Source organism: Gossypium hirsutum, chromosome A09 (genome assembly GCF_007990345.1).
Source record: "Gossypium hirsutum isolate 1008001.06 chromosome A09, Gossypium_hirsutum_v2.1, whole genome shotgun sequence".
Classification (NCBI taxonomy): Eukaryota; Viridiplantae; Streptophyta; class Magnoliopsida; order Malvales; family Malvaceae; genus Gossypium; species Gossypium hirsutum.
Window position 1 is genome coordinate 31,351,633 of NC_053432.1, and position 12,797 is coordinate 31,364,429.

The 12,797-nt window shown below is 32.3% G+C and overlaps 1 non-coding gene across 1 annotated transcript; it reads right to left on the reverse strand.

Moving 5' to 3' along the window:
* Positions 1–12,388: 12,388 nt before the first annotated feature.
* LOC121207431 (small nucleolar RNA R71) lies at positions 12,389–12,495 on the reverse strand. Its single transcript, XR_005902521.1, has one exon. It is a non-coding gene; the product is annotated as a small nucleolar RNA R71 (small nucleolar RNA).
* Between the last annotated feature and the right edge of the window lie 302 nt (positions 12,496–12,797).

A 12,797-nucleotide genomic window follows, 5' to 3' on the forward strand; every position in this document is an offset into this window, starting at 1 on the left:
AATTATTATTTTATTATTTTTATAATGTCTAAGGGAAATTAGTAAGGTCGTCTTAAATTTTGTTAAGAAATTTTGATGTTTGCATGCTTAATTATGTAAAAAAGGACTGAATCGTAAAATGTGCAAAAGTAGAGTTCTATTAGTTAAAGGTGTCAAATAGCTATGAAATTTAAATATGAGTGGACTTAGATGGTAATTAGACCATTAGAGTGATTAGTGGATATTCATGGCAAGGTTTAATTGAAAAATTGAATGTTTTTAAAGGTTAAAAAGGTAAATAAGTAATTAAAACAAAAAGCATTCATCTTCTTCAAACGTCACTACCACCGAAATTGAAGAGGAAAGAAACCATTTTAGATTTTGGAGCATTCGGCTACATCTTATTGCTTTCATGATATGATTTTTAAGCTGGCTTGTAATGATTTTTATGTTTTGGGGATCGTTGTAGCTTAACCTAGCTAGTCCGGGGATCAATTTGTAAAATTGTTAAAGGTTTAGGGTTTTTACATGAATGCTCTTGCATTATTATTGATGTTTGATTGTATATTATGAGTCATTGTTAATAAATAAACAAGTTTTATAAAGTAATTTTCGATAAAAATAATATTTAGGGACTTATTTGAAAAAAATGATAAAAGTTCATGGTGAAATTGTGAAATGACATTTTTTATGAATTTACATCCCTATTGAATCCAGCTAGCATGGGATGAGGATTAAAACGCTAAAAATTCAATTTATAAGCTTAAGGACTAAATTGTGAAAAGTTAAAATGTTTAGGGCCAAAGGGTAAATATGCATAAATGTGAATTATGGATTGAATTGAATGTTTGAGATTGATTTAAACACTTAATTTAATATAATTATTTATTTAGATTAAAATAAATCTCAATCGGATCTAAATTGAGGAAAGGCAAAAATTACGGATTAGCTTGATCATATTTCTACGATTTAATCGTTAAGGTAAGTTCATAGTATTTTAATATGTAATTGAATTTATACTTGTATTTCCACATTATAGCTATGTAATTAAATGCTTATAGTTAATTATTCTACGAATTGCACATACGTGCCCTATTTGTGCTTCGATACCCCTGAATAGCACATACGTGCCCCTGTTTGTACTTCGGTGCCCCTGAATTGCACATATGTGCCCCTGTTTACACTTTGGTAACTTTGAATCGAGTAATATATGAGTCGTATTCAAATTTTTTTAGTCTAATTGATTTATGATCAACATTGCTCTATCTTTCTTTGGTTTTCTAATCCATTATGTTTGATAGAAGACTTGATGATAAGACTCGTATGATGTTACTTTCTACTTCTACTGGTTGTTGCTCTGAATTATATATATACAATTGATGTTGTCTCTGTCACAATTGATTCTAGTGCATACGAGCAATATTCTTCTGGATTTTCTCTGAGGTATCATAAATTTCTTTATCATTCAATACGGGTTGTATTCTCTGAAATTCAATATAGCTTCACATCTTGGATTTTATTATTTAGGCTTTCTTATCATTCTTATGGTCTATTCTATCAGATTTGTTTCATCTATAAAAGATATATATTGACTTGAGATAAATATATCTATTAAGGCTATGATTCTTGGTTCGATCATGGAAGCACGGTTACACAGATCTCAAGTTTTTAGAGGTTGTGTTCTTGTACTAGTTGTTACTAGAACTATATTTGGTTTTTCTCTTTTATTTCAAAGTACACTACTGATGTTAAGGTATTGTTCTATCTATATAGTTGTAACATCGATCTTATTAAAGCACTAAGGTTTTAATTCATTTGATGGTTGTGGCTCCGGTATGGTTCAAAGCTTCGATGTTAATATTGAGATAGCTTTATTATATATCCCCTTTCTAGCTTTCGTGAGGGGTAGACATCGACAAAAGTGTAGATGCTGGAAGATCAAACTTAAACATGTATATTGGTTCTCATCCCTCAAGTAATCTTGATTTATGTCAACGAGTTAAAATGGAATGTTATGTTTCATTTGAGTTAATACAGTTTGTAGAGATCTTTGATTGGTATTCTAAGGGAATTATTATAGACAGTATATTTGGATTATCTCGATAACAAGAAGAAAGGGTTATTTTGAAATGTTATTATTCTATTGATAGATCGACTCGATTGGGTTATTCAGAAACGAGTTATTCATTTGACAAGTTAGGTAAGTTGATTATATTCGAGCTTATTTCTCAATTTGGAAAAAAAATTTACGGATTCACTGGTAAATAGACAGACTGTCTGAATGAAGAATTCATATTCTAGAAGACATGATCCAGAAATATATCTATCAGATCAGTTATAATCGAGAAATGTCATTATGGGTTAAAGTTGTCTCAATAGTTGAAGCTGTCGTGCTTGTGTTAAATGATATTGCTTGACGCTTTCCATGTAAGGGTAACAAATATCAGTTGAAAGTTACAAATACAAACATGTTAGAAGCATCAATCAAAGTTTGATAATACGAGTTTCTTGGTTATGTTTCGTCAGATGATCACTGGGAATTTCTCAATAGTTATAACTACTAATGATAAAGTTATGATAGGAGAACATCATAGCTGTTCACTTAAGTTCCGATATAGTATCAAGTTTTAATATGAGTTCTGATGCGAGTTCTGAATCAAGATGAGTTATAAATGATTTTATCTGTGGATTACCATTAAGAAGATGATAAAAAGATTTGATGTGATGACTTTTATTAGGTGAGTAATTTCAAGGACGAAATTTTCGTAAGAGGGAGAGTTGTAACAACCCGTTTTTTAGTGGTGTCAGAAATCGTGGTTTTGTGGCCATCAAATCCGACGACTAAATTCATAAATATTATTATTTAATATTTATGAGTTAAATATGATTTTAAAAAAGTTTTTAATTTGATAATTTATGTTATTTAAGTGATTTATTAAGTTCAAGTGGTAAGACCCTGAGGTCAAGTGGTTTTAGAAAATGAGGTATTGGGACTTCATTTCTATAAACTGAGCCATAAATATTTTTATAAATATTTATGTAGTGTCACTAAGGTGGTATTAAAGTTTCGTTGAAAATTTTTAACGTTTTGATAGTTAATTGATTAAAAAGGATTAAATCATAAAAGTTGAAAAAGTCAATTGCTTTTAATTTAAATGTGTTAATTGATTAAAGAATTATAATTAGATTGTCTTATTGTGTAAATTAGCCATCCTAAAGATAATGGGACGGTTGGATGCTTTAATTTCTTTTAATTATAATGTTTTATATGTTATTTTATTAATAAAATAAATAAAAGGTTAATAACATAAAGAAAACATGATAGTTTTCTTCCCCAATTTGATTTGTTCTTCACCGAACCACCATAGGAAAAGCTTCAAGCTTAGGTTCATCTTTGAATGATGCATGATAAGCCGTTTCTCATCTATTTCTAATCATTTTTATGTTTTTGAGATCATTGCAACTAGGTCCAGCTAACCCGTACCTTCGATTTTGAAACTATTAAAGATTGTGAATGTTGCCATTGATGAGTCTTTTGATTTTTAATGTTAAATGATGAATTTGAAATATTAGTTGGTATTTAAAAGTATTTTGTTAAGTTATTTTTGATTAATTTATCGATTAGGGACTAAATTGTTAAATAATAAAAATACAAGGACTTATTGTGAAATTATTGCATAAATGGGCTGTATTGGATGCCACAAGTATTCAGCTAGGCAAAATTTTGGGTAAAAATGGTTAATTTGCATGTTTAAGGCTCAAGGACTAAATTGAATAAAAGTATAACTGTAGGGGTAATTTTATAAAATGACAAAATTGCATAAAATACATTGTTTTGCTGTCTAAATTAATATATTGAATGAAATTATTAGTTTAGATCAAGATCGGGTGAAAAATCAAGAAGAATAGAAAATTACCAAAATGCCCTTATACTTTGACATTTCTACAATTTAGCCAGGTAAGCTCATAGTGTTTCAATACATAAATAAATTTCTAATTATATTTTTATAATATAGTTCTTCAATCAAATGTTCATAGTTAATTATTAAATTATTGCACTTACATGTCCCTGCTTGTACTTCGGTACCCCTGATTGCACTTATGTGCCCCTGGTTGTACTTCGGTACCCCTAAATGCACGTCTGTACCCCTGTTTGCACTTTGGTTCCCCTGATCACACATTCGTGTTCTTGATTGCACTTTGGTGCTCATATTATGCATCTATGATGCCCTTAGTATGGTGTAGTTACCCAATTATCTGAGTCAAGTTACTAATTGAAAGGGCATAAAAAGGGAAAGAACGATAAGTGTATCGAAAGCTAAGTTAAGAACCTATGCAAAGGTATGAATTGTTAATGATCAAAGTATGAATATTCATGATTATGAAAAGTATGATTTATGTGATGCTATGTTCATGTACCTTATCTTGCCCTGTGATGATATTGGTAAGTTGTCTGTTTAATCACTAACTTGTGTTGTTAATGATGCTTAGGTTTGTGCCAAGCTAGTAGTTGAATTACATTATGTTAGTTTTAAAGTTATGCATTAAAATAGTAAATGGCCAAATGGAAAGATGCTTATGCTCATGAAAAAGTGGTAAGAATCAAAGTATGTAATTTATTATGAAATGGTTTATCATGAAGTTGATTCTAAAAGGGTTATGTTTAAATGCACTAACTTGTGGCTATAGTTAATATTCTGTTTATGTCTTATATGTATGCAAATGAAACGGGTGAGAATAGAAAATGAAATGATAAGTTCATAGTTGAGATGTAATGTGATGAAATAAAAGAATTGTCAAGTTAAAGGACCTATTCGTAAAAAAGGAAATTTACTCATGATATATGTGAATTACTTATGTCATGAATAAAAACACTAATACATGAGTTAATAAAATAATTAAATTTATGCTAAGTAAATGGATTGGTAAGTAAGTAAAGGAAATGGTTCATCATTTTAACAAAAGACTGATGATTATGTAATTCAACTTATGAGACCACATTATGCTATAAACGAAAAGTATTTAGAATGTTAATGAACCTATTCATTTGGGAATTGATAGTTATCTAGTTGATAAATCTTGAGGTATTGGTATATGGTTTTTGACAACTTATAAAGTTCTTACTAAAATGGATTATTGCGTTTTAAAGTTTATACAAGCTTACTAAGCATTCAATGCTTATGTGGTTTTCTTTATCTTATTTTACAGATTATTGGAAACTCGATCAGTTTGAAAGCTAGTCGGAGATTTATCACACTATCCAGAGATTTTATCGGTACATTTTGATGCTTTGGTAATGGTCATAATGGCATGTATAGGTGTCATTGTTTGATGATATTAGCCATTATGTTTAGATTATAAATGTGGTATTTTGGATAATGAAATAGTTGTTTTTTTATCATGTATGTATGGTATTTAAATGGTTGTTATTTTGGCATCTAAGTACTTAAATGATAGTAGTTAAAATGATTAATATAATGTATGCTATGAATTGTTGATTTGTAGGGAATTAGATAGTGCATTGAGTTGTTAAATGGCTAGTTTGGTAGTTTGGGTGTGGTAGGAATATGGTCAACTTGTTAAGTATTGACGATTGGTGTGAATGGTCATATTGGGGTTTGTGAGTATAAACATGGTATGTGAACATTATGGCAAATGTAGTATATAATTTGTTCAATTGGTTGATTGATTTATGGATAAACCTAGAAAATATTTAATCAAATTTGTTTGTTGTAAATGAGGTGCCTTTTAGGCATATTGGTTGTATGGTTATTTATTATGTTGATCTAGCTTGGATATGCTTGTGTTAGGTGCAATTTGGTTGAATGAAAATAGGTACATTTGGCTTGTAAGTGACTAAGATTTGGGTGAGAAAAATGGCTTGAAAATGACCTATTTTTCATCCACATAGCCTAAGACACGGGCGTGTGTCTCAGTCGTGTGTGACACATGGCCACGCAACACGGTCGTGTGTCCCTTATAGGTTTTTTTTAAAGATTGCATTTCAAAAGTTACACGGTCTAGCACACGGGCGTATGGCTTGGCCGTGTGAACCAAGTCAGAAAGTTACACGGGCACAAACACAAGTTGGGACACGCCGGTGTGTCCCTACTTTGAATGCCCACACAGTCTGAGACACAAGTGTGTTTTTTAGTTGTGTGCCCCTACAGTATAAATTTTTCTAACTTTTTCCTAAACTTTCTAAATGTTTCTAATTTAGTCTTGGACTGTTTTTATTGTTTTTGTAAGGCCCCGAGGGCTTGATTAAGGGACGTTATGAATTGATTTGAATGAAATTAGAATATGTATTGCATTGATGTATAAATTGAATGGTTTACTGTTTTGTTTGTTCGGTAATGCTTCGTAACCCTGTTTCGACAACGGATATGGCTTAGAGGTGTTACATGTATAATTAGAATGGTATTAAAGTGAAAACTTGTGGTTTGTTTTGGTTTATGATTGAATTAAGTTGCTATGCTAGGAATGGATCAGTGTTGACATGTTTTAATTGTTGATGTTGGATTTAACTGGGGTGTCTATGAAGGGCACAATGGTTTATTGTTTTTAGAACAATAAAATGGTATGTTTATGTTGAAGTCACTTATGGTCTCAATTATGGTATGTTTTAAGATGAGATTGAATTAGACGTGAATGTTTTAAATGTGGTAATGCATATATATAGGTAATAGTGTATGTCTTTTTAGGTGCCATATATGGCATTGGTTGAATGGTTTTAGACTAGTGAATTGGTCATTTCATGTTGATTTTTGGTCACGTTATGAGGCCTTGATCATATGTACAAATGCTTTTAAGTACATGTTTGATTTGGTGATGGAAATGGCTTGATTTTGGCTAAGTTCATGTCTACACAGCTTGAGACATGGGCATGTGACTCAACCGTGTGTGATACATGGCTAAGCGACACAACTATGTGCCCCTTGTAGGTTTTAAGGCATGCAAGTTAGGCTATTACACGGCCTGGTACACGGGCGTGTGTGGCTATTTCAAGAGTTACACAGCCTAGCATACGGGCGTGTGGCTTGGCCGTATGACCCAACTCAGAGAGTTACATAGGCATGGATACGGGCTGGGACACGGCTGTGTATCCCTATTTTGAAAGTTACACGCCCTAAGACAGGGGTGTGTGTTTCAGCCGTGTGGCCCTTGCAGTTCAAATTTTCTAACGTTTCCTTAAACTTTCCAAATGTTTCCAATTTGGTCCTGAATTATTTCTATCGTATTTTTAGAGCCTCGAGGGCTCGATTTAGGGATAATATCATGCAAATGAATGATTTATACTATGTTTATATTAATGTATGAAATGTATATTTTTATGTTACGATTATACAGTAATATTCTGTAACCTATTTCGACGACGGATACGGGTTAGGGGTAGTACATTTAGTGGTATCAGAGCTACGATTTAGTAGATTCTAGGACTAATTTAATAAAGTAAAGTTTAATATATACATGTCATATATACCCTATGATAGTGTGATGCCTTTGATTCGTTCTAACACTGTATTTTCTTATAGGTTCAAGATGTCATCAGAATCGAACCAAGCTATAGTTAATGAAGCTGAAAGTAATGTTTAAGCTTCAAATCCGGAAGCAACTAAAGTGCATCTATTTAACAATCCGTTGGTGATGAGATGAAAAATGTATTTCTTGGAATGATGAACCAATGGTTCAACGAGTTCAAGTAAGTAAATCTTACAACTCTGCCACCTTCATCCCCTATTGTGCCTCCTTCGACACCCCTAAATACTCCAAACCCTATACTGTCACAGTTATCCGAGTATTTGTAGGCAATATTTGAAAATGTAAAGTGAAAGAATTTAGAGGTACGGTAGATGATGATCTTTCAAAATCCAAGTATTGACTATTGAACATAAAGAGAGTTTTTGCGGGGTTGTTATGCACCCCTGAAGATTGCTTGAGGTGTGCAGTATAGTTACTAAACGATAAGGCATATTTATGGTGGGATACTTTGAGCATTATGACATCAGATGATCGTGTTAGTTAGGACTTCTTTCAGAATGAATTCAAGAAGAAGTATGTTAGTCGGTTGTTCATTGACAGGGAAAATAAAGAGTTTCTCGAGTTAAAATAAGGAAACCGGGTTGTGGCTGAGTATGGACATGAATATGTGCAGTTAAGTAAGTATGCTCGTAACACCGTATCAAATGAGGAGGAAATGTGTATTAGATTTCAAGATGGGTTAAAGCTATAAAGAATTTTGTATATGGGTTACTTGCGACACAGAGAAAGAAAGATTCAGTCAGGGTTAATCTTGATAAATTGATCAGGTCAGCTCATTGTATTTTGGTCAAAATAGAGTATTTACTTGAAAAGTTAGCTGAGTATGTGTATTAGAGGTCGTTAGATTAATCAGAATATCATTGTTTATTATTTCTGATCAAGGTCTGAGATTCACCTTGAGATTTTGGGGAAAACTTTATGTGGCTTTGGGATAGATTTGATTAGTGAAACTAAAAGTAAATTTTGTAATTCAATATCGTCAACGGATCATTGTCTTTCATATTCAGTATTTGGTAAGCTACATGGGGAAACTGAGGGATGGAAAAGATCTCAATACTCAATTCTATTATCAGGTAAAAATTTCGAGGAGGAAATTCTCTTGGGGGGAGAGTTGTAACAGCCCGTTTTTCAGTGGTGTCGAAAATAGTGGTTTCGGGACCACAAATTCGATGAGTCAGCTCACAGAATTAATATTTAAATTATACAAGTCAATAGTAATTTTACAATGAATTTTGATTTAAGGATTTTTAACCAATTGAATTAAAAGTTAGTATAAGTGGTTCGGTTCAAAAGTCAAATGGTTATTGAAAACGAGGTATTAGAAGGACCTCATTTCTATAATTTAAAGCCGTAATTATTTTTATTAAGTATTTACAGACTCGTATTATATGTGAATTGAAGTTTGGTGTGGTAATTTTGATGATTTATTGCTTAATTACGATAAAAGGATTAAATTGTAAAAAGGTAAAAGTTAATTACTTTTTATTTAAAATAGTAAAGGGACCAAAATAGTAATTAAACCATGGTTAAAAAGTCCAAGTAGTGGTGGATATGATTAAATCCACTAACTTTTGGACTATTTGATCATTGAGTCTTAATTAGTTTAGTGTTAAATTGAAAATAAGCTTGTTTGCTTAAAATTTAAAATAATTGAAGGACCAATTGTACAATTAAACCTTTCTGGGTTGGTAATTGCACCATATATTTAAATTATGGGCATTTTTAGGCATGTTTTAATGATTTTATACGTTAAAATAAATTTTAATTTGGTAAATAAGTAAATGGTAAATTAAATTAATAAGTTAATGTTAATATTATCACTTTTTTTTTCCTATTCTTGTTAATCAAGCCGAAACTCCATAGCTTGGTATTGAAAGCTTCGGCCAAGATTGGATTCTTCAATTGGGTGAGTAAACATTGCCCATTTTTAGAAATTTTTATGTTTTTGAGCTCGTATTAGCTTAATCTAGCTAACTCAGTAACTAATTTGTAATACTGTTAAATGTTTTGGATTGTGCCATTGATGATTTTATCATATTCTTGAAGTTTTATGATAGAACATTAAGCGTGGTTGCTAAATAAGACTATTTTGTAAAGTAGTTTTTGTTGATTTTAATGTTCAATGACTAAAATGTGAAAATAGTAAAAGTACAAGGACTTGATGAAAAATAACAGCAAGTATGGGCTTTAGTGAAGGGGTTAATAGATTTGTTAAGCTTGGATTTAATAGAAAATGGTTAAATCGCATGATTTTGACTTAGGGGCTAAATTGAATAAAAGTGAAATGTTGGGGTAATTTCATAAAAATGTTTTCATAAAATGAATTAATTTTTCTGTTGGAATTAGTGAATTGAATAAATTTATTATTTGAAATCAAGAACAAGTGGAAAATTGAGGAAAAAAGAAACCTATCGAATAGTCCCTGTACCTTTGTCATTGTTGCAATTAGTCAGGTAAGTTCGTTCGGTTTAATTTTAGTACATTTATAAATATATTATATGAATCTAATTACATAATGTTGGATTATATTGATATTGTAAATGAAAATGGAAATATTGAATTGATACAATGTCGATAGTTGATTGAGATACTCTGAACCGTTACTGTAAATCAGTCATGTAAGTTCGTACTATAATTTTATGCTTATAAGGATTCTTACGTATTACATTTTTATTATAATTAGATCCAATGTTATACTTAACTATTGAATAATTTGAGAATAATAATAAGTGAATATTGTGAGTACGTGATGTACTTGAATATCAGGTTTTATGTCGGTGTATGATAAACCGTAATTTATACATATTTTTCCCCCATGTTTAACGCATATTATGGATGATTTTCCATTAGAATTGGTGAATTCTATGTTCCTAATGCTTTAATTTCATATTTTACACTTAGGAGAGCATAGGAGAGTGATAGGAACGAGAAATAGGCCAAAAACGGAGAAAATGGGCCAAAGTACGAAATCAAAACGACCTAGACCTCCTCACATGGGCAGACCACACGGCCGTGTCAATCTAGCAGAATTGGAGCACGATTTATACGGGCATATCACACGGCCATGTCATTCTAACAAGCTCAAACACGGCCTGAAGTAATCACACATGGGCGTGTCACACGGGCGTGTCCCTGCCGAGCCTGAGTTAAGTCCAATTCGGAAAAGGCCACTTTTGAGGGCTTCTAGGCATTCCAAAGCTTATAAATGCACCCTAGAAGAGGAGAAAAAGGGAGATAGAGAAGAGGGGTAAGGAATTACTGCAAGAAAGCTGATTGATCCATCTCAGGAGCCAGATTCATCATCAAGACTTAAGATCTCTCCTCAATTTCCCTTCAGGAGTTTTGGGTTTTCTTTATGTTTTATATTCTTTATTCTTTTGAGATGTTTTCTTATTTAGTTATGAACTAAACCCCTAAATACCTAAAGAGGATGAAACCTAAGATGAATCTTGTTATTATTTTCTGAATCGTATGATAAATATTTAACTTGTTCTTAATTATGTGTTCTTAATTCTTGTTTTAATATCCCAGAATACTGATTCAAGACACGCTCTTATTCAGAGGAGGAATAGACCCTGTCTAAGAGTACATTTGTCATAATTAAGCGGAGTTGATTGCGTGCCTAGAAATAGGGTAACAAGATTTTGCCGGATTAGGGTGAAACCTAATAAGGGGATCCATAGGTCGAGTTAATGCAACCCTAGAATGTTAATTAGAGAAAAGTCTCGCTTATTCAATCTAGGGATTAGACGTTATTAGTCTTGAATAGGGATAATAACATAACTTAGGGATCTTTACGGAATAAGTTGAATGAACAAATCATCCAATTCAGAGCCAGAATAACAAGTAAAGTCTAGGTGGATTTTTCATTAGGTATTGTCTCAAGTCAATCGATTTTCTCAAAAGCAATTCCCCAATTCTTTTCTCTGTGCGTTTTTAGTTTAGATAATTAGTCAATTAAAACAAAACCTCTTTATTCTTAGGCTAGATAATAAAAAGACGGTTATTACTATTACTTTTAGTTCCTTTGGGTTCGACAATCCGGTCTTGCTAAAACTATACTACTGTTCGATAGGTACACTTGCCTACATCGCGATAATAGTTAGTTCAAGAACGAGTAATTATAAATATTTAAAACCTATCATGAAATCACGCGATCAAGTTTTTGGCACCGTTGCTGGGGAACTAAAATATTAGGAACACTCAATTTTTATTACTTTAGCCTTTTTTTTTTGCAATTTAATTGTTACTAATTAATTTACTTTTTCTTTCTCTTGGCAGGTTTTCCTAGTTTATGACTAGAAGAAACTTGTCGGGACTATTACTTTTTGATGAAGAAATCGATCGTATAGTTCGTAGAAATTAAAGAGAGATAAGGCGTAGCTTACGATACACGGAGAACGAGCAAGAAGACGATACTCAACCCCCAACCGAAGAGATGGCTGAAAACTAAGGCAATCAGCTACCTCCTGCAATTGCGGCTAATCAAAATCCTGTTCCATGCACTATGTATGATTATGCTAAACCTTCTTTATCAGGAACTGAATCTAGCATATTTAGACCTGCTGTAGCTGCAAATACTTTTGAATTAAAACCTAACACTATTCAGATGATACAGCAGTTTGTTCAGTTTGATGGTTTGCAGGATGAAGATCCCAACGCTCACTTAGCAAACTTTCTGGAATTTTGCGATACATTTAAAATCAATAGCGTTTCTGATGATGCCATTCGTCTTCGGTTATTTCCTTTTTCATTGAGGAACAAAGCTAAATAGTGGTTGAACTCGTTACCACGAGGGTCAATTACTACTTGGGAACAAATGTCCGAGAAATTTTTACTAAAATCTTTTTTGCCAGCTAAAACGGCTAAATTACGTAATGATATCTCTTCTTTTGTGCAGATGGATTTAGAAAAACTTTACGATGCATGGGAGAGTTACAATGACTTACTGAGAAGGTGCCCTCACCATGGGTTACCGCTTTGGCTTCAAGTACAAACATTCCACAATGGTCTGAATCCCTCGACTCAGTAAATGGTTAACGCAGCTGCTGGCGGAACCATCAATAATAAAACACCGGAAGATGCCTATGAGTTTATAGAGGAGATGTCACTGAATAACTATCAGTGGAAAGTTATGAGGAAAAAGCCAACGAAAACAACCAGCGTTTATAACGTCGACTCAGTTACTATGCTGTCAAATCAGGTAGAAATTCTCAATAAAAAGATTGATGTTTTCTTAGTTCTACGTAGGTACATCCAGTAATGAGGTGTGACTC